The sequence below is a fragment of the Benincasa hispida genome, chromosome 2, assembly GCF_027475165.1.
Source record: "Benincasa hispida cultivar pf3 chromosome 2, pf3_genome.v1.1, whole genome shotgun sequence".
Taxonomy (NCBI): domain Eukaryota; kingdom Viridiplantae; phylum Streptophyta; class Magnoliopsida; order Cucurbitales; family Cucurbitaceae; genus Benincasa; species Benincasa hispida.
Genome location: NC_143479.1, coordinates 30,394,471 through 30,401,487, shown reverse-complemented (window position 1 = coordinate 30,401,487; position 7,017 = coordinate 30,394,471). Strand labels below are relative to the sequence as shown.

The 7,017-nt window shown below is 40.7% G+C and overlaps 1 non-coding gene across 1 annotated transcript; it reads left to right on the top strand.

The window, feature by feature from the left end:
- The first annotated feature begins 2,398 nt into the window (after window positions 1–2,398).
- LOC120072362 (small nucleolar RNA R71) lies at window positions 2,399–2,505 on the top strand. The gene has a single exon (XR_005480427.1). It is a non-coding gene; the product is annotated as a small nucleolar RNA R71 (small nucleolar RNA).
- Window positions 2,506–7,017: the final 4,512 nt, after the last annotated feature.

Sequence of the window (7,017 nt, the reverse complement as noted above, 5' to 3'; positions counted from 1 at the left end):
CTTGGTCTTCAGGAGCTATCATGATTTGATTGTACCCGATATATCCATCCAAGAAGCAGTAAAAATCATTCCCTGCTAGTCTGTCTAGCATTTGACCAATGAATGGCAGAGGGAAGTGATTTTTCTTTGTGGCCGCATTCAATTTGCGGTAGTCCATACATATGTGCCATCCAGTGATGGTTCTTTGCAATATTAATTCATTGTTCTCATTGGGGACTACTGTCATTCCGCCCTTCTTTGGCACACATTGCACGAGGCTGACCCATGTGCCGTCTGCAATAGGATAGATAATGCCCACATCCAGCCACTTGATAATCTCCTTTTTGACGACCTCCTTCATCGCAGGGTTAAGTCTGCGTTCATTTTCAATAGTTGCTTTGTGGTCGTCCTCAAGACGAATGTGGTGCATGCAGTATGTGGGGCTAATTCCTCTGATGTCAGCGAGCGTCCACCTAATTGCTCGCACATGTTTCTTGAGGATGCTCATCAACGCATTCTCTTGATCAGCGTTAAGCGCAGAGGAAATTATCACTGGCAACTTCTCATTCTGCCCCAGAAATGCGTACTTCAAATGTGTTGGTAGGGTTTTTAGTTCAAGTGTTGGTGGTTCCACGAGGGAAGGTTGTGTTGTTTTTCTTTCTTCTTTCGGTTCTTCTTCTTGTGTTGCGATCGATCTTTCTTCTTTGTTTGTTTTTGCTACGATCGCATTGCAGGCAGCTACGGATGCGTTGGCATCCTCTTCTTCACACTCTTCTTCAAACTTTTCTTCTTCAATCAAATTCAGGCTATCATCAGAATCTTACAGGTCTTCCTCATCTGGAAATTTCATGGCACGAATTATATTAAATTTGAGCTTCTGTCCGTTTATGCTCAAAGTGATTTCTCCCTTGTGCACATCAATTTGAGCTCAACCTGTTGATAGACAAGGTCACCCCAAAATGATGGGTACATCCTTGTCAGCCTCATAATCTAGGATGATGAAGTCAGTTGGAAAAATAAATTTATCAATCGTGATTAGCACGTCCTTCACCTTACCTTTTGAATGAACCAAAGATCTGTCAGCCAATTGGAGAGTCACGGATGTGGGCACAAGTTGCCCCACATTTAATTGTTGAAAGATTGACAGCGGCATCAAATTTATGCTGGCCCCCAAGTCACACAGGACTTGCCCAATATAGAGTCTTCCTATGGAGCAAGGAATAGTGAAGCTCCCAGGATCGCTCATCTTCGGGGGGATAATAGATTTGGAACTTTGCGTTAATGCCACCGTGGCAAATTTTCTAGCACCTCTCTTCTTAGTTACCATGTCCTTAAAAAACTTAGCATAGGCAGGCATTTCCTCAATCGCTTCATTGAAAGGAATAGTTTTAACATAGACTGGAAGCGTTGGTACTATACCTCTTCGTTTTTCTTCTTCCTTAGCCTCTGAAGGAAGGGTGGTAACTAAACTTTCACGGTGCCCGTTTCATTTGACTTTGAGGTTGACGCAACCTCAGGTTCTACTGCTTCATTTTCTTTTTCTTCTTCTTGCGTTGTCGCAATCTTAGGCTCAGTTGCGATGGAAGTTGATTTGTTCTGCTCCTTCTTTTCTCCTTCCACAATCTTTCCACTGCGCATTGTCACAACCTGACTTTGCTTCTTTCCTGATCCCCCTGGGTTGCGTGGAAGCTTGGTTGAACTTGGCAACGCCCCTTGTGGTCTACTTTTGAGCTCATTTGCAATCTGACCCATTTGCAATTCGAGGTTGCGGATGCATGTAGCCTGACTTTGAAGCACTGTCTCGTTTTTCTCTATATATTGCTTCAATAGGCTCTCTAGAGAAGAAAATTGCGTGTGTTGTGAGCTACTTGCTTGGTTGCTCTGTTGACCATTGTTTCATTGAAAGAATCCTAGTGGTCTTTCTTTTTGCGCCACAGATTGAAAATTTTGTTGTTGATTCTTCCAAGCAAAATTGGGGTGGTTTCTCCTCCCAGGGTTGTAAGTGTTTGAAAAGGGGTTATTCTTTACAAAATATACAGACTGTGGATTTTGCAGGCAATCTTCCATCGCATATCCATCACAGAAAGTCGCACAACTTGTGGTGTTTTGACTTATTGCGTTGATTTGCCCACCTTGCGGTGTTAGGCTGCTGATCGCCATTCCTTGAATCAAATTCATCATTGCTGTTATTTGGATTTGTAATGAAATAATGGCATCGTTATTTACGTTAGAATCATTGAGTCTTAATCTCTGGTCACTCTCCCCTTAGTCTTGATGTTTCTTAGAGATGCGGTTCAGGATATTCTTCGCCTCATCGTAAGTTTTTTCAAGAAGACCACCAGCTGCTGCCGCATTGGCAGCAGTCTGCGAAGCAGGATTCAAACCGAGATAGAAAATTTCCATTTGCAGGCAATCTGGCAGCCTATTATGTGGACAATCTCGGACCAACCTTTTAAACCTCGCCCAAGCATCGCTGAGCATTTCGTCGATCTCTTGTTCAAAATTAGTAATAAGCTTTCTTCGTCTTGCGTTCTCGGTAGGTGGAAAATACTTCTTCATAAACTTTTCCACCACCTGCTCCCAGGGAGTAATCTCTCCTGGTTCGAGTGAATAAGCCCATTTCCTAGCCTGATCACAGTAAGAAAATGAGAACAATCTTAGTCGAACTTCTTCAGCAGAGATGTTCGGGAACACAAAAGTATTGTACATTTCAATAAAACTTCGAAGGTGGGCGTGCGGATCCTCGCCACGCCTTCCTCTGAATTGACTTGCAGCATCACCAGTTTCATTTCAAATCTACTTCCATCTAAGGCAGGCCTCATGATTCCCGAAGAGAAATCATAGAGGTTTGGCGATGCATAGTTCCTAATGGGCCTATTGCGATCATTCGCCAACAGAATCAGATTTGCCATGACATTGTTGTTGTTTGGTGCTCCATTTCCAGGCTGCTCCACCATCTCTTCTTTATCAGATTATGGTTGCTGTTTGCGGTCTCTTAGTCTCCTTTGAAATGTTCTCTCAATCTTCGGGTCGTAGTTCGCCAAAGATAGAGTCCTGCCAAGAATTCACAAAAATTACTGTTAACAACTATTTTGCCGAAGTTCCCGGCAACGGCGCCAAAAACTTGATGCATTATTTTTATGAATGGAAATATGGATGATATGTGTTGATGGATTGTGTTGTGCACTCAAGTTTCCCCAGCAGAATTCAAGTGTAAATTCCTCTGAGTTTCCTGGTAAGTCCAGGGTCAAACACAGGGACTTGTGAAAATAGATTGCGTTGGTAATGTTTATGAAAACTTTGTGGTAACTGAGTAAATAAATAAAGTGTGGTGTGTTGTTGCGTTGATGAAAGAGAAGAAGTAAATAAAGGCGACGGATTTGAGAAAGATATTTGCGTTGATAGATGCAATGAGTATACGATGAACGGGTTGAGAAGATATTTTAGCTAGCGTTACTCGGGAATGCGTCTAACCTTGTGATCATGTTACAACCATGCACAGCAAGTCATTTCCCAATGTAAATGCGATGCTCCTAGGTCTAGGACGCATGTGTTGAATGTAAAATGTCCATAGAGCTTATCCTTAAGTCTCTACTCTTGTCCTATGCATTGATGCAAAATGCATGAAAGCAAGGTGACTGCATACAATCATATCTTATTGCTAAGATGCATGCGATGCGTTAATAACAAATAGTGCTCATTCCTAAGTGCCTATCTCCTGTTTATTCGATTTAAGCTGGTTCTTCCAAACCTAGATTCTAACCTGACCTTCCCACGTCTAGATCCTGTCTTTAGACTACCCTCCCGAGTATCTCTAATAGACGAATGAAGCATACACAAACGAGATAACCACAAGATGAAGATTCCCTTGTTATGCTAGCTAACTACTTCTCAACCCATTCAACTAATTTAGCTACTCATGCATAAATAACGGAGAGTGAACAGATATAGAGAAAAACATTCAATTCAACTGAGTTGAGTATAAAATGACAATGGAAAGTAAAGGTAGAGAGCCTGGTAGCAATTCCTTGCCGATCGAGGCTTTTTACACTAAATCTCTATTCTGATCTACAAATGTTCCTGCTTCTGCAGGTGTCGGCCCTTTCTTTGTCTTGGAGCTTCCAGTGCTTTCCCAAGCTTACCGGGACGATCTACTGGCACTCCTTCTTCCTCGCGTCCGCCTTAAAATAAAAGAAAACTATGGACAGAGGCGTGAGCTTATAAGTGATGAATTAATCGACTGCTTAACCCCTTTTCTGAAGAATGCTCTTGGTATTTATAGAGTTTCCATGGCGAAAGGCGACTTCTCTCTCTCGGTTGTACAGATGGGACAACTTTAATTCCTGACTGATGTGCCGGATAATTGTCACCGATAAAGCTGAATGTACTTTGTGACCGTTATCGGCTGTTAACTTAATTTGGATCCGACTGCCGTTAGCTTTCTGTCCCATCGCTCTTAATTATCCTTTCACCTGGATGCGCCTACCATGTTGCATTGACCAAGTTGCGATGATTCTTTTTAGTGCCAAGTTCTTAAACAATGTTGGATTGCATTGATAGAATATGTTAAATTGTGTCCATTAAGCATAGGCTCTATAATATTACGGTCGCACGCGCCCAATTAATTAGAGCAGTTGATCTTTATATTTTTGTGCAGAATATGTGTTAACGCAAAGCAAAGATTGCGATCATAGGAATACATTGGTCGAGCGCAACTTCACCGCAAGACTTTGTGATGATCATGCTCGCAAACATTAAGTTAACAGCCAATAATTAAGATCTGGTTAGAACAACATGGTGGACGCATCCGGGTGAAAGGATAATTAAGAGTGATGGGACAGAAAGCTGATGGCAGTCGAATCCAAATTAAGTTGACAGCCGATAACGATCACGAAGTATATTCAGCTTTATCGGTGACAATTATTCGGTGCATCAATCCAGAATTAAAGCTGTCCCGTCTGTACAACCAGAAGAGAGAAGCCGCCTTTCACCATGGATGCTCTATAAATACCAAGTGCATTCTTCAGAAAAAGGGTTAAGTAATTGATTAATTCACCACTTTACAAGTTCATGCCTCTGTCCGTAGTTTATTTTTCCATTTTAAGGCGGACACAAGGAAGAAAGCTGTACCGGTAGATCGTTCTAGTAAGCTTGGGAAAGCACCGGAAGCTCCCAGATAGAGAGAGGGTCGACGCTTGTGAAAGCGGGAACATTTGTAAATCAGAATAGAGATTCAGTGTAAAAAGCCTCGGTCAGCAAGGAATTGCTACCAGGCTCTCTACCTTTACTTTCCATTGTCATCTTGTACTCAACTCATTTATAAGAATGGAATTTCTTTCTCTATATCTGTTCACTCTCTGTCATCCATGCATGAGTAGCTAAATTAGTTGAATGGGTTGAGAAGCAGTTAGTTAGCATAACGAGGGAATCTTCATTCTTTGCGATTATCTTGTTTATGTATGCTTCATTCGTCTATTAGAGATACTTGGGAGAGTAGTCCAAGGATAGGATCTAGACTTGGAAAGGTCAGGTCAAAATCTAGGTTTGGAAGAACCAGATTAGAACGCATAAACGGGAGATAGGCGCTTAGGAATGAGCATTATTTGTTATCAACGCATTGCATGCATCTTAGCGATAAGATATGATTGTATGCGGTCACCTTGCTTTCATGCATTTTGCATCAACACATAGGACAAGAGTAGAGACTTAGGGATAAGCTCTATGGACACTTTGCATTTAACACATGCATCCTGGACTTAAGAGCATCGCATTTACATTAGAAAATGACTTGCTATGCATGGTTCTAACATGATCGCATAGTCTGAATGCTAGTTATAGATCTTCTCAACCCGTTCATCAAATACTCATTGCATCTATCAATGCAACTGTCTTTCTCAAATTCACCGCCTTTATTTATTTCTTTTTCATCAACGCAACAACACACCTAAAACTTTATTTATTTACTTGGTTACCACAAAGTTTTCATAAATATTACCAACGCAATTATTTTCACAAGTCTCTGTGTTCGACCTTGGACTTACTAGGAAACTCAAAGGAATTTACACTTGAATTTCGCTGGGGAAACTTGAGTGCACAACGCAAATCCATCACGCATATCATCCATATTTCCACCACATAATTTCGAGCATCATACTTCCACCACACATTCCTTCTTAAGCATAGTGGAGAAGATCTTGGTGGTGGTCTTCTTGAAGATTCAAGCTTAATCTTGGTGAAATTCTACTGAATTTGTGGAAGAGATCTTCAAAGGTAATATACATTTCAAACCCTCTTATGAATGTCATATGAATAGCATGTTTAAAACTCAAATTAAATGTAACTTAAGTGCTTATTGGTTCTGAAGTCTTCCATGCATGTTATATTACTCCTTCAATTGGTATCAGAGCATGATTTAAGTACTTCACTATTGTTAATTTGAGTTTGGTGGGTTCTCTTCATGAACTATATGAAAATAGAGTACTGATATGGGTTTTCAGTGTTTTGGCATTTGAATCTTTTCAATTATGTTGTTTCTCTTGTAATTGGCTCTTGTTTAATGGGCCTTAATATGTGTTTAAGAGTCTGTAATTCATATAGAGTCATTAAAAGTTGAAATTAAGTTGTAATCGAAGAAAGAAGTGAAGAAGGCCAAGCTGCAAATTTCCAGTTCGTGAGCTTCTGCATAAATTTCGAGCGAGATTTTGAACCGAGTTTGAGTGAGATTTCAAGTTGGAGCGAGATTCTGAATCAAATTTGAGTGAGATTTTAAATCAAGTTTAAGCAAGATTTCGAGTTCAAGCAAGATTCTGAATTTGATCGACATTTTGAGTTCAAGCAAGATTCTGAATTGAGCTTGAGCGAGATTTCTAGTTCAAGTGCGATTTTGAATCAAGCTTAAGCGAGATTTCCAACCAGCAGTGAGATTCGGTTCATCCTAGCGAGATTATGTCCAACAGCAAGATTCGGTCTATCCAAGCGAGATTATTGAACCGATTTGATCGGATTTCTTCAAACCTAACTCAGTTCACCTTCAAAATT